Below are 26,403 nucleotides of genomic sequence, written 5' to 3' on the forward strand. Positions count from 1 at the left end.
ACAAAAGGGTCTCCAGCAGCAGGAACATCCACTGCAGAGACTGGAGAAGAGGGGTTTGTGTGGCTGGAGGACTAGCAAGGGGGTTCATGTAGTATTCTGAGCAAGGAGAGCAGTGTGAAATGGGGAGAGGTGAGAAGCCAAGACACGAAGGCAGGGAGTGTAGGCATGGTGCAGATGTGGGCTGTTACCACAAGGGTGACAGGAAGCCACTGGAGAGTTTGAGCAGGGGAGTGTCTGACTTATGTTGAAAAGATCACTGCACAATGTGCAGAATAGTTGGTCAGGGTGAATGGGCAGAAGCAGGGGGTATAGTGGCTTGGATAGTGGCCTCCAAAAAGATATGTCCAAGTCCTGACTCCTGCAACCCACAAATGTGACCTTATTTGGAAAAAGGGTCTGTGCAGATGTAATTAAGTTAAGGATCTCAAGATGAGACCACTCTGGATGTAAGGTGGGTCCTAAATCCAATGACAGCTGTCTTATAAGAGAAAAGGAAGGGGGAGATTTGATACACAGAGTCGGAAAGAAAACTCCTGTAAAGGCTGAGGCAGAGATTGGAGCTACACTGCCACGAGCCAAGGAAGACTTGGGACCACTCGAAGCTGGAAGAGGCATGAAGGATTCTCCCCGAGAGCTTTTGGAGGGAGTGTGGTCCTGCTGACACCTTGATTTCAGACTTCTGGCCTCCAGAACTGTAACAGAAAAAATTTCATTGTTTTAAGCCACGAAATTTGTGGTAATTTGTTACCTCAGCCCTAGGAAACCAGCACAGGAGCTATTGCAGTATCCAGGCAAGAGACACTAATGACTCAGTGAAGGATGATAGTGATGCGGGTGGTGTGATGCGGTTGATTGGGCTTAGAACTTGAGGGTGAAGACGAAAAAGAACAGTTTCCTAGAACTAATAAGATTTGCTACTCTACTCTAATCCAGAAGAAGAGAGAGGTCCTCTTCCCACATTCATCAAGCAGAAGTTCTAGATGTTATTCTGACTGGGCCGTTCTAGTCATAAGTCCTCCCTGGGCCAGAGGGATGCCATGCAATGAAGGATATATGCCTGGGCTGTACACCTGGAGTGGACACTGTGTCCTACAGCTAATTCACCTTTCCTAAAAGAATCCAAATTTACCTCTACCATCTGCCCTCTTGCAGATAGCCCACACCCCTCAGAGAAAATCAACCCCATCTCCAGGTCCCAGGTTGATCCAAGTCAGTCTCAGAAGAAGATTCCCACTCATGTCCTGCAGAAATGAGTACTTTGAGTGCTAAGTCACTGAGATCCTCAGTGATCATGGTGGCCAGGGGGACCAGAGTCAGTCACAGAACCCAAGACCAGTCACTTCTAGCCCCAAGCCTTTTAGCCCTGTCCTTGCCCTAGGGTATCATCAAATATTCTCATTTCAAACGTGTGCCATCACATGAAAAAGAAAATGAGACTGCTGAGAATCCCCACTCTGCCAGTAATTTAAGAGCCCCAACCTAAGCTAATGAGTTCATGAGCTCATGGCGTTTCCCCATAAGTGCTGCTGGTCTGAGGTGACCTTGTCAGCACGGGGAAGAACATTCTCTCTCTCTCTCTGGACATGAACAAGGAAACATGGGCCCCTACTTCTACTAGGAGCCACCTTGTGATTCAGGGCAGAGATAAGTGACACGTGGAGAATGATACAGAAACAGACCTGGAGGCCTGATCATCCCATGTCCTCATCCCACACTTCCTTCCTCTCTGGACTTTCAGCTACAGAAACTAACAAATTTCCTTATTTTAAACTTGTTTGAATTAGGTGTTCAGTTACTTGTACCATCTTGACAAATCTAGCACCTTTCCCAGAACCACAGAGGCAGGAGGGAGAGTTCAGTCTAACTGGCTTAGCCTAATCAGGGGTCACTTTGGGAACAGGGAGGGGGTCAACCGCATCTAAGTCACATGGCTAAAATGTCCAACCACAATGTGGGTTAATCTGTACAATCTTTAAATGATACGTTACTTTATTACATTTTTCAATTAGTGAAGGAAAACATGGGCTTGGAAGAAGCTCTTGCTACAGCATGTCCAAAAAATTGGGGGGGTAAGAAAGTTAACACTATTTTATTCTCCAAATTCCTATTCTCTAAGGAACTGATCTAGTTAGTCTCTTTACAGATATCAGCACCAGATCCATCAAAAAATATTACACAGAGTGAGTGCTTCCATTTTTATTTTTGTAGATATAACAGTTGTTTCCCTGGCTGTTAACCTGGGAAGGGACAATCAGGGCAGTGAAGCAACTGTTTAATGGCGAAACAAACCAACCAACAAATACTGAGCCACGAGCAGCGTATTTGATACAACCCAACTTGGTCCCAATCCTCAAGCCACTTGTCCCTGAACAGGCACAGAATGAGGTATAGGTGCTTATTACTCAAAAGCACCATAGACTGTGCTGCTCTGAGAAGGAAGAGCCAACAGAAGCCAAAAACTAGTCCACAGACACGTCTTGTTTCACGTGTACTGTGTATATTATTAAAATTATCGTTATTATTGAGCCTCCATTAAAAATCGAGCAATTTCACATAAAAATATGGATTTTTGGTTTCTTTTTAAAAATTGGAAGCTCAGGTGTAAGTGAGTCCATATTCCCATGTGGTGACAACTGGCTGGAGTGAGTGCACGAGCTCCAGTTTGCTATACTCCCCACCAATCCCTGTTATCCCTCCATAATTCCTCAACTACTTTTCCTCTTTAACCTCTAGGCATTTGAAGTTGTGACCCCGGGCTAGAGGCTGCTGGGTTGCCAGGGCCACCGCTACATCTCTGTGAGGCTGGGAGGCATTTCCTCTTACTTGCAGAGCTCCTACCACATTTTGTCATTGTTGTCACTCTCACAATTGTCTCAGAATCACTTTTCTTTCCTCTTAACCCAGATGAGTTGAGTCTTTGCAACATAAAGTATTCTTAGGGATGCACTGAAGAAGACAGTTTCCATGAGTTTCCCTTGGGTTTAACACTAGGGATGAATCTTCCACAATATGTCACTCTAGGGTTGTGATGAGAAGATATCCCAGCCTCGATGGAAAGCACGTGCCTACTCTCATTGCCTCTGCATAACACCTGATGCCATAGGGGTACAGTTTCCTTCCCTATCTCAACACTGCTCCTAGAATGGAAATTAGCACTATTGACGACAGGGAAGCAGGAAAAGAACCCAGAAGGACCAAACAAAAATATTCAGTACATTCAATGAATAAAGTATGTCCTTCCCAATTTTCCATAGCAGTTTCTCTTCCCAAACAGACAGCTTTCCTCCTTGTAAGGGGACCATCCTTAAGCTGGCAAATTTAGTTTCTCCTCTTTTTGAGGACCTAAGCTACAGCTTTCATATTTACTCTTTTATTTGATTTTGATATGAAATCCTGTAAACAGTCTAAGGCAGTGATCATTATCCCTTTGAGAAATGAGAACTTTGGGACAAAGGAGTCAAGTGGCTCACCCATGGTCCCATTTCTTAGCAGGATCCGGCCCAGTGGTGTAGTGGTTAAGTTCGTGTACTCCACTTCAGCAGCCTGGGGTTCACAGGTTCGGATTCTGGGTGCAGATCTATGCACCACTTATTAAGCCACGCTGTGGCAGGCATACCGCATATAAAGTAGAGGAAGATGGGCACAGATGTTAGCCCAGAACAAATCCTCTTCAGCAAAAAGAGGAGGATTGGCAACAGATGTTAGCTCAGGGCTACTCTTCCTCACAAAAAAAAAAAAAAGGAGGCTGTTTCAGAAGTGAGCTCTGCAAAATCCTATTGCATAGCTCTTTCCACTGAATCACGCCGTGGCTACTCACTTCACTTCCCCCCCTTAGATAGAACCACTGTATTGCCATTATTGTTCTGTATATAAGTAGTGATGCTTAAGGGAAAAGAACACGAAATTGTGATTTTTTTTAAGCAAAGAGTGATGAAAGCTTGCCTTCTTTCTGAAATGCTCCTGATTCGATAGTAAACGCTGAAGTATATGGATAAGCCATTCTTGACATATGAAAACAATGCTCCTGAAAGATTTTATGGGGACAAGTGCTTTAAGTTACATTTTTATTAGTGGTGTCAAATTTGCCTTGACTTAGCCATTCTATTCCGCCTTATCAGAAGCAATGGCATGGCAGAGTTTAGGAGCACAGTTTAAGGCATAAACTGACAATATTAGCCCTTTAACGTAATGATTTAATAGACTTGACCAGTCACCAATGTAGCATTGAGCAAATTTCTGAGCAAAGATGAATTAGAAAAGGGAGCAAAAATTAATAATAATATTTATTGAAGTCTAGGGAGAAAATTAAAAGAAAAAAACAGTCATCCACATCAACATTTGTTCAGAACGTTGATGCAATTACTACCCAACCGCCGGAATGACGGCTGCATGGAGCACAGAAAGAAAAGTGGCCACTGAGAGAGGTCAGAATCTAGGTCTTAGATTTCAATTATATCTCAACAATACTGTCATTTTATACTGAGTGGAGGGCATTGGCTAGAATGACTACTAGGTTAAAGACTAATTCTAGTACAAAAATTTTTCCACAGAATTAACAAACTATCCAATTTTAGCTGTGATTTCTAAGACAGTTTCCTTCTGTGACACCACATTCAAAGATCCATAAAGCAGCCTTTTTTGGATTTATTTCACATTCCTCTAGCAGATCCCACAGTGTTCAAAGGAGCGATAGCCAGAATTGGCACAGTGGTTTCCGGTATTTTCCTTGTATCTGAGGAGAAACAGGTTGTAAAGGACTAATCAAATGCTGTCCTCGCAAGAGCAGGAGACGGAGACGCAGGGAAGGAAGGCACTTCCTGCCAGTCTCCACTCCCCCTCCACCGGCCCTCACGCACCTGCAGTGACCCCCAAACCCCAGAGGCTAGAATCAACATAGAGAGAATCCAATTAATATTTGTGAGTAGACAAAGTAAAATCTTCATAAAATATAAGGGCAACCTGAATTCATGCTTTTTACGGGGAAAAAAATCATTAAGATAATTGACTGATCTATGACAAGCTGCAGCTGGTTTGCTTCCTGCTGGATCCTGGGTTTGCCCCGTGCAGAGAAAACCCCAAGAACTCATTCAAATGTGTCACTCATCCCTCTTGTGACAGCTCTCACTAAATAGTTGGGGTAGAGAGTCTCTGAATGGTGCTTTTATTTTTTCCTTCAAGTCATTCTGCGTTTGCAAAATCGAGTTATTTTCAAATGAGTGGATTTTAACTTTTTACTAAAAGTCACAGAGAACTATAGCCTGGGAGGAATGTAACGGCCCTGGAATTAGTCTAGCGACTGAAGGGGTGCCGTCCAGCCCTTTTCACGCCTATTCAGATACATTGTGATCCCATGGAAATAGGATGGCCGCGGGTATGGAGGCAAGCTCAGAGTTTCCCCATAATCACAATGAAAAACAACAGGACGTGGAGGCCTGATGGAGAGCGCGAGACTATTATGGCTTTGAAAGGCATAGAGTTAACTATGTTCGTTAAGAAGATGAGGAAAGGAAAGAAAAAAGAGTAACACTGGGGAATCAGGGCCTTGTGTGAGTCCAGCTAAAACACCAAAGATTGCCCATGTTCCACTGAGACCTAAAATTTGGAAGATTAAATGGATTTATGGAGGAAGAGTGAAAAAAAAAACCATCCTATCATGCATGACTAGTAGAGAGGGACCACAGTGTGAGAATAAGCCCTGAAAGCATCCATCCAGTGTGCCCACACAGGCTGAATTGGAAGAGCTAAGATAGGAGTGTCCTTACAGCAGTGAAAACTTTCTTAAAATTTGCAATTCAATTTTGCGCAGACTGATACTTCAGTAAAATAAATTTAAAATGAATTATTAGGAAAATAATTATGTGCTTAGATTCTCTGGCAATGCCAGATTGCTGTAAAAGTGTGAAATGCTTACTCCTAATTTCTCTACTGATCTCATCTCTGACCAGCAACTCATAGTTCAAAGGCGGGCACTGGTCTGTGGACCACACTTTGAATAGCACTGGCTTACTCCACAGAGACTGATCACACAGGATTCCATACGCAATGCAGCCTTCAACTTGGCAGATGTGAGCTTCCATGGACGCACTTTTCAAAGGTAGAAATTCTGGGTCCCAGCTCCCCATAAATCCTAGGTACTGGCAACAGAAGATAAGGTGCAGAAGATAAGGGTAGGTAGGAATTTGTTAAAATAGAAATGAGACCTCAAAAAATAGTCAAGGGATCCAAAGATGCGCCAAGAGGAGCTAGGGAGAGCAGGCAAGAAGCCTAAATCATAGGTGAGTAAAGAGAAGAGTGCCCATAACAGCAACTGCAGGGGCGGGAGGCAGTTGGCTATTGAAATGGCCTGGGTGGCCGTTTTGTCTAGTGCCTACCCAGCGGCCACAGCCTGAGCTGCCCTGAGTCAGTGCAGGATCGCGCTGCTCAAGACTCTGTCGAAATGAGGATGCCACCATCAATACCTGCCAGGAGGCCGCAAAGAGGCTCAACTCATCACATTCACCCAAGAAGCTACCCATCATTGTCCTGTATCTATTTTCCTGTTATCTGGAGTCACATGTTGTCTCTTAATTTTACTTATGTGTTTTGGAAGCTTCGCAGCTTCTCCGTTTATTAAATCTTCTCTCTGCTTCTTCCCAGAAGCTCCTCTTTAAAAACACATAAACAGTTCAATGTGAAAATTAGCTGTGGTTGATTTATAATTCGTTCTGGAGGAGCAGCTTTTAAAAAGACAGAGGGAATTAAGCTGAGCCTTAGGCTGGAGATGTACGTGCCTCCCTCGGCTTTTGAATTAGATGTGTTTAATGGCAGCGTGGACACTAGGGCTGTGGGTAGTGGATAAAATCTATTGGCCCTGCTGATACTAAACATTCCAGCTGCGAGTGGAATTCATTTTGGAATACATAAAGTGAATGAGCCTGGACGGGCTTTGAAGTACCATTAAAAAGACCTGGCCTCTCCCTACCTTCATGGGTCCGCCAGGTGCCTCTTCTGTTGAAACACTGCTCTTGCTCAAAGAAAAGCTCAAATCCCAAAGCCCTTCATTGTAGCCATCAGTGAAAAGCAATTTTGAAATTTTTATTGTAGTTCCTATCGAGGACCAACACTCCCTCCAAACACTGATGGGTGGGGCTGTCCCTGTGGTTAGCAGGTGATGGCCCCACAGCCCCACATGAGGAAGCATTAGCCACAGGTGGACACTAACACATCAAAGGAGTCTCAGAATTCAAAGACTTGAGAGAGAGAAGGAGTCTTCCTTCTTCCTTCATCTACATTGTGTTAAGTGGTATTAGCAAAACTCCCAAAGCAAACAACAAGAAAATTTGAGCAGAATTCTGTTAGGAGAAGGGAAAGCAGGATAGCGACAAGAAGGTGAAAGGAACGCCAAAAAAAGAACTTTAAAGAATGTTTCAGCGATTCACCTTTGACTAAAGTAAAAACACTTCCAACTGCTATGCATGAGGCAGTTTCTGACAAGTTTATCTATTTTATTTTTAAAAGGTTCAAAATGATTTTAGAAGACAAAATCAGTATCTACAAGAAAAAGACAAAACAAAACCCAGCTTCCATAATAGGGCCATGCTTTCATATCTTGAGTCCAGAAGAATTGCTCCAAAGGATGATACTCCTGGTTGATGAGTCCAGGATTTTGAGTTTGATAGTGACCCTCAGGGGCATACCTGAAAGAGCTTGGTCATGCTGTTTGAGGTCACCCTGAAAGGGTAGACTGGTCCCAGCTTCTCCAAGGAGCCTCAGTCACTGAGAAAAGTATGCATACCCTATCAGAGTCCAATACCATCCCTTGGTGTTCCATATATTTAAAAGATTGTTTTCTGCTCTGAGTAGTAATTCTGATCCTTATTTGTTTACTTTTTTAATGTTGTGTGTGTGTGTGTGTGTGTGTGTGTGTGTGTGTGTGTGTGAGGAAGACCAGCTCTGAGCTAACATCCAATGCCAATCCTCCTCTTTTTGCTGAGGAAGACTGGCCCTGGGCTAACATCCATGCCCATCTTCCTCTACTTTATATGGGACGCCGCCACAGCATGGCTTAACAAGCGGTGCGTTGGTGCGCTCCTGGGATCCAACTGGTGAACCCCGGGCCGCCGCAGCGGAGTGCGCGCACTTAACCACTTGCGCCACCGGGCCAGCCCCACTTTTTTAATGTTTTGAGATTTAATAAACAAGTCAATTTTTTACCTTGTGCATCCCTTTCCAGAATTTATAGATTTAAATGTCTCTTTAAAATTTTCAACTCTCCAGGATTTTTTTGTTTTGTTTTTAAAAATTTCTCCACACATGAATTTGTCCACACATGACATCTGTCTTCTCATTTAGTTGCCCTTTTCTGGAACTTTTCTGGTTACAGTACTCAGAAATTAAATATATGGTTTAACATTGTGACATCCCTCTTATTAGCTGTATAGTTTGGGGCAATTGTAATTTTACAGACAGAGCTGAAAACTCCCTCACGCTGCACTAGGTCCTCATTTCCTGTAAGCAACCTAATCTCCCTCCTGAGTACTTCGCTTTCCAGAGCAGTAAGAGAAACACACACATACACACACACACACACCACTGCTCTGTACTATGCAGTTTCACGTACAGTGTCTCTTTTAATCCTGCAACATCACTGTCAGGCCCCTTTTACTATCCTCATTTTACAGTCAAGGAAACTGAAGCTTAAGAGGCAAAGTGAATTGACCAAAACTACACAGCTAGTAAGAGGTATAGGCGTGATGTTAAACCAGGTCTTCTGGTCTCTTCATTTAATTTTCATTCCTTTATTGCATAAGGGAAACATGTACAGTTTAATAAATAATTATAGAAAAATGTCATGACACCACTAGCCAGATCAAAAAGTAGAATACTGCCAGTAACCCAATGAAGCACTCTATGTGCCCCATCAATGATCACCATCTTTCCTCCCCAGAGGTAACCACCATCTTGATTCCTGTATTAATAATTTTGTTTCTTTACAGTTTTATCAACACTGAATGCATTCCTAAACAACATACTTCAGTTTTGCCTGTTTTTTGAAATTCATGTGAGTGGAATCACATGGTATGAATTATTTTATGTCTTGCTTTTCCTTCTAAATTTGTGTATATGCTGTTCCCTATAGCAGTAGTTCATTCACTTCCATTGTTGTGTGATATTCTACTCTACGCAGGGCTGATCTTCAGGAACATGTCTGCCCCTTACAGTTATTTTCAGTCAATGTCATCTTGACTGGGTCAGCTTCTATTCTGATTGGTCAAGCCAAAGTCATACCAGTTTGAACATTGCTCTGATTGTATGCATATATCACAATACATTTATCCCTTTCTACTGTTGAGGAATATCTATCCTTCAATTTTATACGAATATTTATTATTATTTATTTTAATGGTAAAAAAAAGGCATGAAAGGAAATACCTAACTCATCAGAGAACCCCTTTTTCTACTAAACAGCTTTATTGATATATAATTTACATACCCTAAAGTTCGCCAGTTTGAAGTGTGTATTTACAGAATTGTGCAACCACCACGACTATCTAATTCCAGAACATTTTTATCATCACCAAAAGAAGCCCTCTACCCATTAGCATTCACTCCTTTCTCCCTCCCCCACCCTAGGCAATTAGAAATCTACTTTCCACATCCATGGATTCCCTTATCTGAACATTTTATATAAATGGGATCATATATTATGTGGTCTTTTGTGACTGGTTTCTTTCATTTAGCATAACGTTTCAATGTTCATCCACATTATAACGTGTATTAATACTTTATTCCTTTTATGACTGAATAATATTCCATTGTGTGGATATACCACTTTTGTTTATACATTCATCAGTTGAAAGACATTTGGGTTGTTTCTGCTTTTTGGATATTATGAATAGTGCTGCAATGAGCACTCATATACGGTTTTTGTGTAAACATATGTTTTCATTTCTCTTGGGTAGATATCTAAAGAAGAATTGCTTGGTCAAATGGTAATTCTACGTTTGAGATTTTGAGGAATTTCCAACTGTTCAACAAAGTGGGTGTACCATTTTACATGTCCACCAGGAATATGTAAGGGTCTCAATAGCTCCACATACTTGCCAACGCTTATTATTGTCTTTTTTTTATAGCTATTCTAGTACATGTGAAATGGTATCTCATTGTGATTTTGATTTGTGTTTTCCTAATGATTAATGATGATAAGCATCTTTATGTGAGATTACTGGCCACTTGTCTGTCTTTGGAGAAAAGTCTATTCAAATCATTTGCCCAATTTAAACTTAGTTTATTTGTCTTTTTATTATGAGTTTTTTATATACTCTGGATATAAGTCTCTTATCAGATATATGATTTGCAAATATTTTTTCCATTATCTGGATTGTCTTTTCACTTTCTTGATGGTATTCCATGAAGCACAAAAGTTTTTAACTTTGATAAAGTCCAAATTATCAATCTTCTCTTTTATCACTTGTGCTTTTGGTGTCATATCTATTAAATTATTACCTAATCCAAGATTATGATGATATACTTCTGTCTTTTTATCTAAGAGTTTTATCGTTTTAGCTCTTACATTAGGTCTATGACCCATTTTAAATTAATTTTTAAGTACAGTGTTAGGTAGGGATCCAAATTCATTAATTTGCATGTAGATATCCAGTTTCCACAGCACCATTTGCTGAAAAGACTATTCTTTCCCCCACTGAATTGTATTGGCCTTTACCTATAAAATTATGTAATGGTAAATTTAAAAGTCAGTAAAAATATTGCTTATGAGTATGGTTTGTTGTATAGGACAACCATAAAAATAGAAAAATTTTAATGATTATATATATATAATGTTTTAATAGCATAAATATACACATAGATGCATACTATGTATAAGACGATGATGGAAGAGTGTTGACTAGAAGTGTTATTTCCTGTGATTGGGATGGATGGGAGTGCTATTGAGAAATCATCTGAAATACTAAAAGAAAACTCTCTTGTTAAAGCAAGAGGACCAGATTACAGAGAAAATGGAAAACCCATAAATAAATAGGGAAACACAAGAGATCCAACTTTGGTGAGAGTTTAACAGCAAGAATTGATAAACCAAGATCAGGTCTATCCTTCATAAGTCAGGCTGTGTCCAACTGAGGGGATACAAACTTTAAGTATGCCAACCCAAAGGGATCAGGCTCACTGATTATGCTCCACTGAAGCTCCTGAAGGGTGCCCCTACTGGTTCACTCTGAGCCCAGGAAAACTGTACAAGTTTGTAATATTAGTTATCAGAATCTGAATCCTTCAAGCTGTAAACCAGCTAAAACAGGCATAAACTCCCATCCCTTCCACAACTTCCTTTTCTGGTGTTAATTCTCTGAACAAATATCACTGTGGAGAGGAATTGGTGATCTTTTAAAGACTTCTTTTGTCCTTGTTCCTTAGTTGCCTTGGTAAAAAACTTTCAGTTAAAAAGAAAAAAAATTAAAAACTTTAATTAGGGTTTTTGAAATCCAAATGCAAAATAATCCCTAAGAGCATTATCTCACCCTTGTCAGCATTAAAATTCATCTGCCACTTGTGGACCCACTAAAACAGCCCTTTAAGATCTCTCTGTCATCTATCTCCATCTGCTTGGCTCTTCTAGTTTTACAACTTCTGCAAACATGAAAATTTCATGACTTCAGGATCCCAGGAAAGTTTTTCGTTAAGAATAGTCCTACCAATAATGAGACAAACTGATTGAATCCTGGATTGAGGAGGAGAAACTATAAATGGTTTTTTTGGGGACAGTTGGGAAAATTTTAATATGGACAATCTACTAGATAATTTTATTGTGTCAATCTCAAATTTTTGAGTGTGATAATTATGTTTGCTTATGTAGGAGGATACTTTGTTCTTAGGACATAGCTGCTAAAATATTTGAGTGGTGTCATAATGCCTGTAACTTACTTTAAAGTAGTTCAGAAAAAATAAATTACACACACACACACACACACACACACAGAGAAATGTAAAAAGTGTAGCAAATATGGAAAATGTTTCATTTGAAATTGACATTATTATACATCTAAAAGGGTCAAATACCAAGAAATGTATATGGTTCAACCTAATACATTAAGAGTATATGACTAAATCTAAATCAGAGTTTCTAAACTTTGAGACTACTGACATTCTTTTAGTTATTGTAGGAGGAAGCTGATCTGTGAACTTTAGGATGTGTAGCAGCATCTCTGGCCTCTGCCTACCAGATGCCAGTAGCACTCAACTGTGCAACCAAATATGTCTCTAAACATTGCCAAAGTCCCCTGAGGGCATAAATCTCTCCCAACTGAGAACCATTGACCTAGAGAAATATATAAGGACATATAGATGAAAGGTACTTTCCTTTCAACGTTTCTGTGGATTAAAATTTTTTCAAAATAAAAAGTTAGAAAAATAATCATAAATAAAATAATAGATAATGTGATATATATTAATAATATTAATAATTGTTGATTATTAATAATTTATAAAACTAGTTCTGGCACCAAATTTTGATGAATTTTGTTTTTTACACTTTTAAAACATCAAAGCCCTTAAAGGACTTAATTCATAGACTCCTCCAGTACTTTCACTTGACTCCATACTTGAAGCTGAAACTCTTCACTGGGCCCCTTTACAGCGAACACAAGAGAACAAAAGGGAATTAACATTTGCTGAACACTACGATATAGCAGGTGTCACTTTATATCACTTATTAAAATTATTTTGAGGCATGATTCCATTTGTACAGATGAGGAAACAAACTCAGAGAACTTAAGCAACTCGATCATGGTGATAGGACTTGTAAGAGAGTGAGCAGGAATTGGAGCACAAGACTGGAACTCAGGGGCCAGCCCTGGTGACCTAGCAGTTAGGTTCAGTGCACTCTGCTTCGGCGGCCCGAGTTTGGTTCCCCGTCGCAGACCTACACCATTCGTCTGTCAGTGGCCATGCTGTGGTGGCAGCTCGCATACAAAAAGTGGAAGATTGGCAGCAGATGTTAGCTCAGGGTGAATCTTCCTCAGCAAAAAAAAAAAAAAAAAAAAGACTGGAACTCAGGACCCTCCAACTCCAAAGTCCACATTATTTCACTATACTAACGAAATTTGCTGGCCCCTGGCCTGTCTCTGTTACAATAACAACACAAATGCTTGTTACATTCAAACAAGTTAAAATTGAGTATTAAACTTCTTATCTTTAAAATTCTTACTTGAACTACTCTATGGTTTAGTCAGCTCTTCTTTTTTCTCTCTGTGCCCCCTCTCAGCTAGTGGCTCTCCCCTTAATGCCACATTCCTCTTGATTTTTTCATGTAAGCCTATTCTCTTCCCCCCCTCCCCCCTTCTCGCTCTCTCTCTCCCCTCTACCTCTCTTCTGTTTGGTGTTTTCTCCAATTGACCACTCCCTCAGGGAATTATCTTCTGCACCTTCTGCCCAACAAACACAGGCTAAAACAATAATTTTTCTTGAGCGGAATGTTGGTGCTAGTTGCTACTTTTCACTTTGCTATCCCTGGAAGTTGTCTAACACCTTTTCTTTCAACTTCTCTGTAGATTTAAATTTTTTCTAAATAAAATCATTGGAATATAATAATGCCTTGCACATAGTAAGCACTTAATAAATGTTAGATGCTTCACTGTTGTTGTTGTTCTTATCTAAGAGTATTCAATTTTCCACCAGGAGTTTCTTAAAACATAAAGAAAAACAAATACAATACAGTTCTGGTAATTGTACAATTAAATTTTCAATTTGATTTAGAATATCTTTTGATTAGCTGCTATTTGGTATGGTAACTTTCCTATTTGGGCAGATAATTTGGAAATTGGTTTATCCTTTGGAATCTACTACCACAGAGTAAAACTAGAGTTTTAAAAATAACCATTCATTGGAGATACAAGACCATATTTTAGAAAATGTCCTTTTTCTCTCTTCCACTATTTTTGAATCACTCACATCACCCAACCTGCCTCTTCTCCACCATCCATTCTCTCTTACACACTTATTTTACCTATATTTATTACCTATATTTTACCTATATATATTTACCAAGACATCACAAATTATGTCAGTATGAGACGAAGGCAAAGAGAAAACAGAGCAGAATCTATTTCCTCACTTGATTTGAACTTCAGACAATGTAAAGGCCCTCTGAAGAGAAGGAAATAGGACTCAGGAGGGAACTATGTAGAGCTCCAAAAGCAATGACTAGAGAAAGAAGGGGTTCCATCTCTGTGTGAAAGAAATACCTTCAATCTTGGACCCCAACTTTCTTCTTCAGGCAGTCTAAAATTGGTGTAAAATCTTCTCATGGTCATATTTGGGTCAGACGAGGATGCACTACAAGTGCCAAAGGGATATTTTTTTTTTTAGGAAGGTTGGCCCTGCGCTAATATCTGTTGCCAATCTTCCTCTTTTGTCTCCCCAAAGCCCCAGTACAGAGTTGTGTATCATAGTTGTAGAGTTGTAACTCTTCTATGTGGGATGCCACCTCATCACGGCTTGATGAGCGGTGAGTAGGTCTGCGTCCATAATCTGACCCAGCAAATCCCAGGCTGCCAAAGTGCAATGTGTGAATTTAACCTCTATGCCAGCTGGCCGGCCCCAGGGGTATTTTTTTCTAACGATATGTCCACACAGATTAATTTATCAGAATTGAAAAGACAGAGAGTGTTATAAAGGAAAAGGTAGTATTGCAGCTTGGGAGGGGTAGGAAAGAGAGGAGGGAGTGTAAGGAGAGAAGGAAAAACATGTCAAGAGCATTGAGCATGTATGAGAAGCCAGACATAGGGGGAAAGGGCACGCATTGGGAGAAGTGTCCAAAAGCATGATGAAAACAAACCCTACTTCACACCTTTGTCTTTGGAAGGAGTGCTTTGTCAGATTTCTCATGTGTGGAAGACTCTACTTCAAAGAGACCTCAAATAGACAAAATGTTTTCACTTCACACTATGGTGCACATTGTGTTAGCGAGTACCCTTTGCAGATCACACAATTGCAGGTCCTCAGTGTCCTCCCAGACTCTGAATCTTTGAATCCTCCCAGATTCAAAGCAAGGACTAAGTTGGAATATCTATCAAATTGGCAAGCCGGAGGGAAAATAAGTTGGAGCCATGGAGACATCTTACTTCCTGGGAATCACTCATAGTTTAATGGAAAGAACACAGTAGAACAGTATCCTTGTTCTGTCTTGGCCATGTTCTTACTGGGTATTAGACAATTCACCGACCTCAGATGACCCAGGTTCTGAATAAAATGGAAATAGTAGTAAGAATACATACATCAAGATTTGTTGTGAAGCACAAATAAGAGAAAGGTATAAAAGTGTTTTGTGAGCTTTAAAATATTATAAATAATAGATTATGGTTGCACATATACCACCCGTTAGGCCTTGGCACAAGGCAGATGCTGCTCCATTTCTGCTCAGACAGGATTCCTCTACATTCCTGCCTGAGTGAAAGTTTCATACTTTGTAGTTTTTCTGAACATCATCAAGAAAAAAATGAAGAAGAGGAAGAAAACAACTAGTTGAATGCCAAGACCATCCCTAAAGTAAACAGCCATTCTCTTTAAGCAGGGAGAAAAACAGCATTTTACTGCTCAAAGCTCTAGGTAGCTTCCCTCTTTAGGGAAAGATAAGCAAGCTGTGAAGTATCTGCCCTGGCAACAAATTCATGCATCACTACAATTACCTGTTTCTTTTGGATATTGGATCTGCTCATTATCCACAAAAGTTTAGATTGGACAGCTGCTACCTGACTTCATTTAGTATCCAATATGGAATGGTTTTGGCAGAGAATTGGTTTCTCTTTTCCCACCAGGAAAATGGAAAATGAATTGGAAGACTTGACTAAGAATTAGTAAAACATAAAAAAAAATAAAACTGGAGCTCTAGGTGTTTGAATCTTGGATTAACTGTTAAGGGTTCAATCACTGGGTCAGGAAAAAATGCTACTTTATTAAGTGAATGATTAGTGGAATGTGGATTAAAAATGGGAGAACTGATCAGTGAAGACTAGAAATGCCAGCAGGTTAAAAGAATAACTTGTGTGTTTTAACAAAATCTGTATTTAATTTTGGCATATATATGAGAAGAGACATCTGGAACTTGGGTGTTGGTGTTAAAATTACCAGTAGCATCTGTTCATCCTTCGTTTTACCCCTTAAATCAGAGGAAAACTACATCGCATTACAGATATCTGGGTAAAATAGTAGATGAAAATATGACATGCTCCATTTAATATGCAAGTGTAAAATAATACTATAATAATTTTCTAAATTTAGTTTTAGGTTCTATTTTAGCCAGTAATTAAAATATGATTAATAAATGCTTTCATTTTCTATATAATTTATTATTTATGCTTGATGGAATTATCAAATATAAAAGCTAAGTTTTCTATTTCTGTGTTTACTCAAGTGATTAACAACTAGGAAAAGCTAAGTAACTTAGAGAGTTGAGTCAGCAAATGCCCAATAGGCTGTATAGAAATTAGTTTACCTAAATTTTTTTTTTAATCTTGAAAATATTTAGCGTAATTAAACCAGATAAACCATCTACAGCAAAAGGGCAAGGGGGAGCTTTCAAAACAATTGTCAGAGAATACTCTAGATGTGTGTCAGTTATGAAGTTTCACTTATCATTAATGGAAAATATTGATTTCCCTTACCCAACACGCTTAACAGAGAAAGGAAATCTTGCCCAAGCATGCCCAACCAACCAGTTGATTTATATCCTAAAAGCGAATCCTTTGAGTGAAAAAAGAAACAAATTTTTTGTTGCACAATGGCTCTGTCACCATAAAGACAATTGAACAGAAACAAAGTAGAAGATACAACAGTAACGATGTTCTGGCCACTGTATACAAACAGGCAAAACAACAAAAAGATTCAATCAAGATTTTCCGAGTGGCCCAACCCCCTCCCTCCCTCTCTTTCTTCCTTCCCTCGCTCCTTCCCTTCTTCCTCCCTTTCCTTTCTTCCTAAAGTCTTTTCTTCTTTCTTTCCTTTCTTCATCACTTCACTACTTTCTCTCCTCCTTTGTATTTTTTGACATTTTTAAAGTTAATTTTGAGATTTTTTTAATTTCAAGGATCAATTTTCAACCAATTATAGAATTTGAGTGTTCAAATAGTCCCTCTCCATCATTTCATAATTGAAGAAACTGAGGGCTAGAGAGAGTCCCCCCTCTATCAGCTTGTTGCAGGGCAATGATGAATACAAGTTATCACTACTGCTGAGTTGTTTTTATTTTATTTTTGAAACTTTTTATATGTACGTATATAAATTTTAAACTTTTGACATTTTCCAGCAAGTTTACACTTTTTTCTAACAGGATCAACAATGCAAGGATGTTTAAAGTAAAGACTAATTATCTCTCCTCCCCACCCCACTCTGGTCTCCATCCAACCCACCTCAGGTATCCGATGTTCATAGACTTGTATGGATCCTTGTGTAACTTTCTCCTTGTTTATGTATGTGTATATGTATATATATATATATACATATACACACACATACCATAAATATATATATTTATAGGATATTTGCTTGTATCTTCTCTTTTTTCCCCAATATTGAATCATAATATATATACTTTAAACACTTTTCTCTGCTGTTTGCTTTTTTACTTGATAGCATACATGGACAACCCTACAAGTCTGTGTGCATGTGTCCATACATTTTTTAAATTTATGCATATATAAATATATAATTTTATATTTAGGCAAAATCATACACATTGGGGAGTTTTCAAAGCAGTATTGATTGCTTTCTTCTTTTTTTGTTTTTTTGTTGTTGTTTTTTACTGTTGTTTGCCTCCTACCATACTCTCCCTCTCTTCCCTGAGGTCATCCATTTCCATACACACACACACACACACACACACACACACACACCTGTTTTGTGGATTTCTATACCTTATAATCATATAATATAAACATACATATGCACAAAATGGCAGGCATCCTTTCTCTCTCCTCTCATCACAGAAACACAGACTCACAGACACACACACATGCACATGCACACACACATGCACTTACACACATTCAATTTACCAGAAAATCATTGACCTTGATTCCCCAGTGTTAAACTATAATTTTCAAAAAGTAAAATGCAGGACTTTCAAACAAATTTAGAATGACTATATATCAAAGATTTATTTAATTTATTAATGAGGGAACCAGCAAGATGGTAAAGCTGCTTCAAAGATAGAAATCAAGAACTAGAGTTTTTTATACAGTCAGTTTGGATAGGGATACTAAAATGAATTTGCGGAATTAGGGGCAAGACCAGTTAGTATCCTGCCAAGCAATAAAACCATAATTTTTGGTGTCTTCTCTACCTGGAAGAAACATTTGCATCTAATGGACCAAAATTTGCAAGTTAACAAGTAACTTTACAGTGTCTGTGTCCTAACCAACAGTAAATAGTAAGTAAAGCAAAGGTACATCTAGTCTGAGCCTACTAGGCAATGCTCCAGTGTGACATTGAAAGGACATGCAATCATCCTTTTGCCTTATTTCCCAGTTTTGAATAATTTTTCTTAACACCAGGCTGACATCAGTAGACTGTGGAACTGTGCCAAGCTTGAATCACACCCTAAGAAAATTTAGAGATTCCTCCGGATGACCACTTCATATTGTTCCTCCTCTTGTTAGTCATGATGACACCTGGAGACCTGTTTTTTGGACCACTAAATTATATAAAAGCCAAACCCTTGCTGGTTCCCATTAAGACCATGGTCTCTTCTGTCGTCCTTAGTGGACATGAAAAGTAATTGCTCTAAATCTTTCACATAAAAAACCTTCATAGAACTGATGAGTTTATTATTACTGCAAACAAATTTAATAGTTGTAATGATCTAAAAAAATTAGTGTTAATTAGCACTTCTCACTGACCAACATAAAAGAACTTTCTAGTAAAGGGTTTATATTTCAAAGTTGCACTAACCCCGTTCATTTTTGTAGCAAAGAATGCATGTTTATACTCTTTTAATGTATAAATTTAATGGTTTTGCCTTTCTTCTCTTCCTTAGCTAGACTAGAAGGATGGAATCAAATATTTCTTCTCATTTCCCTGCTCATGAAGAAAAGGCTAACAATTTAACCTTTGTGTTTAACGAGCATTAACATTCTATTGTGAGAGAGCAAAAGAGATGATAGTTTAAGATTAGTGAAGTAGGGAAGAGAAATGCCTCAAACTGCAAGGGAATTAAGAATCATGGGACCCTTTGCAGGCAGCCAGCCCTCAGAGTGGATAATAGCATGATTTGCTTAGAAAGGTAAGACCCATGCACTAAGGTTCCCAGCTTTGGCCAAGTTTCCCCCACCTGAAAGGTATAGAAGCAGAAAGCACCCAACTTTAAGACACCACTACCCATTTGAACAATAAGAATGTCTACAGCTACTATGACAGACTGGACATCAGAGACCCTTCTCCTGGGTTCCAGGTACCACATAAGCCTTCTGAATTCTGATGCAACTCTAGAAGGAAGAAGAGAAACAGAGGGGAAGGGAAGAGGAGAGGGGGAAAGGTAGAAGGCTCAAGTAATAGCTGAGATAGAATGTCCCATCTGCCCTAAGGATGGGATATCAGTCATCAATTAAGTTGTGTTAAATTAAGAGGTGATTTTTTTGTGCACTTGAGTTTACTGAGATTTAAATCTGTTCATTTTTATCCAGGTAATGATGCTGGCTGCCAATATTGAACCCCCATAGTCATTATAACCAATTAGAACCAACCTCAGCATTTGGTTATTTGGTCCCAAATCATATCTTCTAGAGATCTTTCTGTAGTGAGAAAAATAAGTGAATCTCATTCCTCTGAGACCTATTATAAGTGGGAGAGGGGGTGAAGGAGCATGACTGAATGGAATAGCATCAGATTAGAAGTCAGGAGACTGGGGACATTTATACTGCAACTAATGCTATGTGTAAATTTGGACAAGTGACAACCTACTTGTTATCAGCAAAATATCTATTCTGATTTTAGAGTTATACATGTCTCACCTTCTCTCAATACTTACTGGACCATCACTTTTGGGCATAAGTTCTCAGGCTTTCCCCAAGGTATTGGATATGACTATCCATTGGGGAACACTACTGCAATAGCTTTGCTGCTACCCCCAAAGGAGTCTTAGAGTTTTGAATTGCTCAGCAGAATTGGGGAAGAGTGGTTAGATAGACTTCCCTAGGACTCTAATAGAGTCTCTACTTTCCCACAATTCCTAGATGCTTCCATGTTAAAAGAGAATTCTGTTTACATTTCTCACAGCCTCTTACCTACAACTGTAAGAGGCTCTAGTTGTTAGATAAGTCTTCTACTACCTAGAACAGGAAAAGAGATCAGAATAATATATCTGAAGATGATAATGTAAGAAAAGGAAAAATAGTTTTTCCTCTACCCTTCTAGGTTCTTGGCTGAGACTCTCCTGTAATAAAAGAACAGATTAACAGGAAAAAAACAAATTTAATTTTGTACATACGTATGAAAGTCCCACAAAGATATGAAACTCAAAGGAAATCAGGCAACTGAGGCTTATATACCATCCTAAGCTAAGGAAAGGGAGAAGGGTCTGTGGTTTCAAAGGGGAGGAAGACAATTCATGGGAAGATGAGACAAGTAAACATTTGGTAAACAAACATTTGCCCTGCTGTAGAGATAAATCTCTCAAATGAAAACGTTATCTCTGGAAATATCTCTCTTCCTGGTACAGACCCCCTTTCTAAATTCTTTTCAGCAGTTAAGGGGGAGGTAAAAAGCTTTTCCTGAGTCTGCTGGTTCTTGGCTGCCTTCAGCTCAACATAATCTTTATGCCAAAGAGATATATTTTGGGGTGGCATATTCTACTCCCTTTCAATAATAAGTAATAATAATATAATCAGTAAAAATTATTGAGGATTTATCAAAAGCCACAAATATATTGAGAGCTTTATAGGCATAATTTAATTCTTAAAGGAACTCTACAAAGCATGTTCTTTTACCAGCCCTACTTTACAAAAGAGAAAATTGAGAGGAAGCAAGGATAAGAACATGATCTCATGGCTCATAGGTAGCAACTGGCAGAGCCAGGCCTCAAGTATAGTTTTATTTAACACCACAGTCCATACCATTTTCTGTTAACTTATACAGCCCAATAAAGTAAGTATGATTGGCTTTAGACAAAAAGGAATGTAAAATTCTGAAAAAGACAGAACAGCTCATTCAACAATTGGCAGCATAAATCAAAAGTGGACAAGATAAAAACTGTAAATACTTATTATTTATAGGACTCTCACTCTTCTAAAGAAGACGGATCCTTAAGAAGGCCTATGATTTGCTCAAATCCAAGTCATTCTCCATAAAATGGTCATTCTCAATAGTGAAGATAGAGTTCAATGATGTGTATAGGAAATTAATTGTTGGAGAAGCTAAAATAATAACATTGCTCTGGCCAAGAAAGAAACTAGAACTTGTATATCTAGATAGTCAATGTTGAAGGAGAAAGAGATCAATCAACCGAGGGCAGAAAAGGAAATTTAGCTGAACAGAAATGTCTGATAGGTAATCTCAATTAATTTCTGTGTAATGAAGTTTGCATCTTTGTCTCTGCCTGTCTATAAAACATGTAAAGTTGACATTACTAGTCAATACTCTTGTAGTTGGAATTGATCTTAAATATGTGACAATAAATAACTGAGTTTTGCCTCAAAGGAGAAAGGGGTGAAATCAAATGTGAGCCGAAGTTGTCTCCTGCAACATTCATGTTAAAACATAATAGAACAAATTAAGATATGAGATCAAAGACATCTCAGCACACAAACAGGCTGACATAAAGAGAAAGAAGTGTCAAATACTTCTACACAAAGAGCTATTAAAGTTCACAAATGATTTAAATAAATGGAGAGATATACCATGTTCATGGATGAAATAATTTAACATACTAAAAATTTCAATTCTCCTAAAATAAATCTATATTAAAACATCCTTATAGGATGGGTTTTTTTAATAGAAATTTTAACTTATTTTTAAGAATTCAACAAATTCTATATTTTAAAATATAGATTTAAAAGTTTATGAATAACTGATTCAAATTTTTAAAAAATAGAATAAGATGTGGAAAATTTCCACACCAGATATTAAAACAGATATGTCCACAAATCCATAATAACAAAAACAAGGTGGTAATTTACAGCAATGGACAACTACAACACTGAAAACAAATATAGAACATAGAAACAGACACAGAAATATATGGAAATTTGAAATACGATTACAGTGGCAATATCCAATGATGAAAAAAGCCTGGTTGTAGATAGTGTTGGAAAAATGAGTCATTATATAGAGAAAAATAAAGCTAGATTCCTACCTTGCATCACATACAAAGAGAACTCCAAATGAATTAAAGATCTAAATAGGAAGATAAAAGTAAGAAGCTAACAGAAATGTAGAAAAATATGTCTATGATGTATTAGTTTTCTGTTATTGCTGTAACATATTACCGCAAACTTAGTGGTGTAAACAATATTCATTTATTTTCTTACAGTTCTATAAGTCAGAAGTCCATCATGGGTCTTACCTGGCTAAGATCAAGGTTTTGGTGGGGTTGCATTCCTTTCTGGGGGCTCTAAGGGGACAATCCTTTTCTTTGCCTTTTCCGATTTCTAGAAACCATCTATCTTCCTTGGTTTGTGGCTCCTTTCCTCCATTTTCAAAGCCAGCAATATAGCATGTCTCTGATCCTGCTTCTGTTTTCATATCTCTTTCTCTGACAAACCATAGCCAGGAAATGTTCTACACTATGAAGGATTCACATGATTAGATTATGTCTATCTGAATAAATCAGAATAATTTTCCCTATTTCAAGATACTAAATCTTAATTATATCTGCAAAATCCCTTTCATCATATAAAGTAACATATTCACATGTTCCAGGGATTAGGACATGGACATCTTTGGAGGGCCATTATTTTACCTGCTATAATGACCTAAGAGAATATTTTTATAATCTAGGTAGAGGAAAAACTTTAAAAATCTCCAAAAGTACAAATCATAAGGTAAAAATTTAATGGATTTGACTGCATCAAAATTAAAGATTTCTGTTCAGTGAAGAATATCATAAACAAAGTTAACAGAAAAATGACAGATTGCAAGTAAATATTTCAAAGTCAAAACCTGGCAAAGGGCTAGTATCTAGTTTATACAAAGGATTCTACCTTATTAGTAATTACTTTAAATGTAAATGGACTAAATGCTCCAATAAAAAGTCAGAGATTGGCAGAACGAATTTTAAAAGGTCCAACTATATGCTATCTACAAGAGGCATACTTTAGATTTAAAGACACAAATAGGTGGAAAGTAAAGTATATAAAAAGTTATAAACCAAAGACAGCTGGAGTGGCTATACCAATATCAAACAAAATAGATTTTAAAGCAAAAATTGTTACCACAGACAAAGAAGGTCATTTTTTAATGATAAAGAGATCCATCCATCAGGATGACATAGCACTTATATGCATACAAGCACCTAACAACAGAGCCCCAAAACACATGAAGCAAAACTGACAGAATTGAAGTGAGAAATGGATAATTCAACAATGATAGTTGGAGAGTTCAATACCCATTATTCTATACCATATAGGATAACTAGGAAAAGATCAACAAGGAAATAGAAGACTTGAAGACAGTATAAACCAACTAGAACTAAAGATATCTATAGAACACTCCACCCATTGTCAGCAGATTACACATTCTTCTCAAGCGCATATGAAGTATTCTTCAGGATAAACTATATAGTTGGCCATAAAACAAGTCTCAATAAATTTAAAGGATTGAAATCACAAAAAATATGTTTTCTGACCACGTGGAAATTAAATTAGAAATTGGTAACAGAAAGAAATTTTAGAAATTCATAAATATGTAAAATTAAACAACACACTTCTAAATAAAAAATGGGTCAAAGAAGAAATCACAAGGGAAATTAGAAAATACATTGAGGAGAACACACATACCAAACACAACATACCAAAACTTATGGGATGCAGCTAAAGCAGTACTTAAAAGGGAAATGTGTAGCTATAAGCACCTATATTAAAAAAGAAAAGAGAATAAAGATCAGTATCTTAGCCTTCCACCTTAAAAAACTAGAAAAAAACAGAGCAAACTAAACCCAAAGCAAGCAGAAGGAAGGAAATAATAAAGTATAGAGTAGAAATGAAGAAACAGAGAATACAAAAATCAACAAAAACAAATGTTGGTTCTTTGAGAAAATAAAAGCATTGACAAACCTTTAATTAGACTGACTAAGACAAAGAGAGAAGACTTAAATTACCAAAATCAGGAAAGAAAAAGGGCGCAACACTAACAACCTGACAGAAATAAAAAGGATTCCCTTAAGATTAGAAATAGGAAAAGGATGTCTCCTCTCAGCACTTCTATTTAATGTTATATTGGAGGTCCTAGAAAGGGCAATTAGACAATAAAAAGAAATACAAGATTGGAAAGAAAGAAGTAAAACTATCTCTAGTCACAGAAGACATGATCTTGTATATACATATATAGATAATTCAAACAAATACACATATACACACACACAGACACAATGATTAGAGCTAATAAATGAGTTCTTCTAGGTTACAGAATACAAGATCAATATCCAAAAATCAATTGTATTTTTATACAGTAGCAATGCAATTTGAAAATGAAATTAAGAAAACATTCCATCCATAATAGCATCAAAAAGAACAAAATCCTTAGGAATAAATCTAACAAAATGCAAGTTTTATACCCGAAAACTACAAAACGTTATTGAAAGAAATTGAAGAAGACTTAAATAAATGGAAAGATATCCCATATTTGTGGTTTGGAAGACTTAGTATTGTTAAGGTGGCAATGTTCTTCACAGAGCCAAAACAGTCTTGACAAAGAACAACAAAGATGCAGGACTCACATTTCCTGATTTCAAAACTTACTATAAAGCTACAGTAATCAAGATTGTGTAATACCGACAGAAGGATAGATATATAGTTCATTGAAAGAAAATTGATAATCTAAAAATAAACCTTCATATTTATGGTCAATTGATTTGTGACAAGGGTATCAAGGCAATTCAGTGGGGAAAGAATAGTCTTTTCAACAAATGGTGCTGAGACAACTGAAATCTACACGCAAAAGAGTGACGTTGGATCCCTACTTCACATCATACACAAAAAGTAACTCCAAATAGGTCACAAACCTAAATGTAAGACCTAAAACTATCAAACTCTTAAAGAAAACATAAGAATAAATCTTTCTGACCTTATATTAGGCAATAGCTTTTTAGATATAGTACCAAAAGTGAAGAAAAAAAATAAATTGGACTTCATCAAAATTAAAAATTTTTCTGCTTCAAAGGACATCATCAAAAAAGTGAAAAGACAATGCACAGAATGGAATAAAATATTTGCAGATTATATTTCTGTGAAGGAACTTGTATCCATAATATATAAAGAACACAAACTCAATAATAAAAAGAGAAATAAACCATTTTTTAAAAGGTGGAAAAAAAATTGAACAGTCATTTCTCAAAAAAAGATATAGAAGTGGCCAATAAGTACATGTAAAGATGCTCAACTTCATTATTCATTAAGGAAATGCAAATCAAAACCACAATGTGGGGGCCAGCCCTGTGGCCTTGTGGTTAAGCTTGGCGCACTCCCCTTTGGCAGCCTGAGTTCACAGGTTCGGATCCCAGGAGCAGACCTACACCACTTGTCAGTTATGCTGTGGCAGTGACCCACCTACAAATAGAGGAATATCGGCACAGATGTTAGCTCAGGGTGAATCATCCTCAGCAAAAAAAGAAAAAAAAAAAGCAATGAGATAGCACTTTACACCCACTAGGATGGCTAAAATTAAAAAGCGTTGATGAATATGTGGAGAAATTGGTACCTTTATACATTGCTGGTATGGATGAAGACTGGTGCAGCTGATTTAGAAAACAGTTTGGCAGTTCCTCAGAAAGTTAAACTTAGAGTTATCATATGACCTAGGAATTCCACTTCAAATATATACTCAAGAGATTTGAAAATATATGTACACAAAAAACTTATACACAAATGTTTATGGTAGCATTATTCATAACAGCCCAAAAGTCAAAACAACCTAACTGTCCATCAACTAATGAATGGATAAACAAAATGTGGTATATCCATACACTGGAATATTATTCAACAATAAAAAGGAATAAATTACTGATACATGCTACAACATGGATGAGCTTCTAAAATATTATAGTAGGTAAAACAAGTTAGAAACAAAAGGCTATATATTTATTATTCTCTTTATGTGATAAGTCTAGAATAGTCAAATCCACAGAGACAGAAAACAGATTAGTCACTGCCAGGGTCTGCAAGGAGGGAAGAATGGAAAGTGAATGCTTATGGGTTATAGGGTTTCTTT

Source organism: Ceratotherium simum, chromosome 17, assembly GCF_057802395.1.
Source record: "Ceratotherium simum simum isolate JZ-2026a chromosome 17, ASM5780239v1, whole genome shotgun sequence".
In the NCBI taxonomy this organism is placed as follows: Eukaryota; Metazoa; Chordata; class Mammalia; order Perissodactyla; family Rhinocerotidae; genus Ceratotherium; species Ceratotherium simum.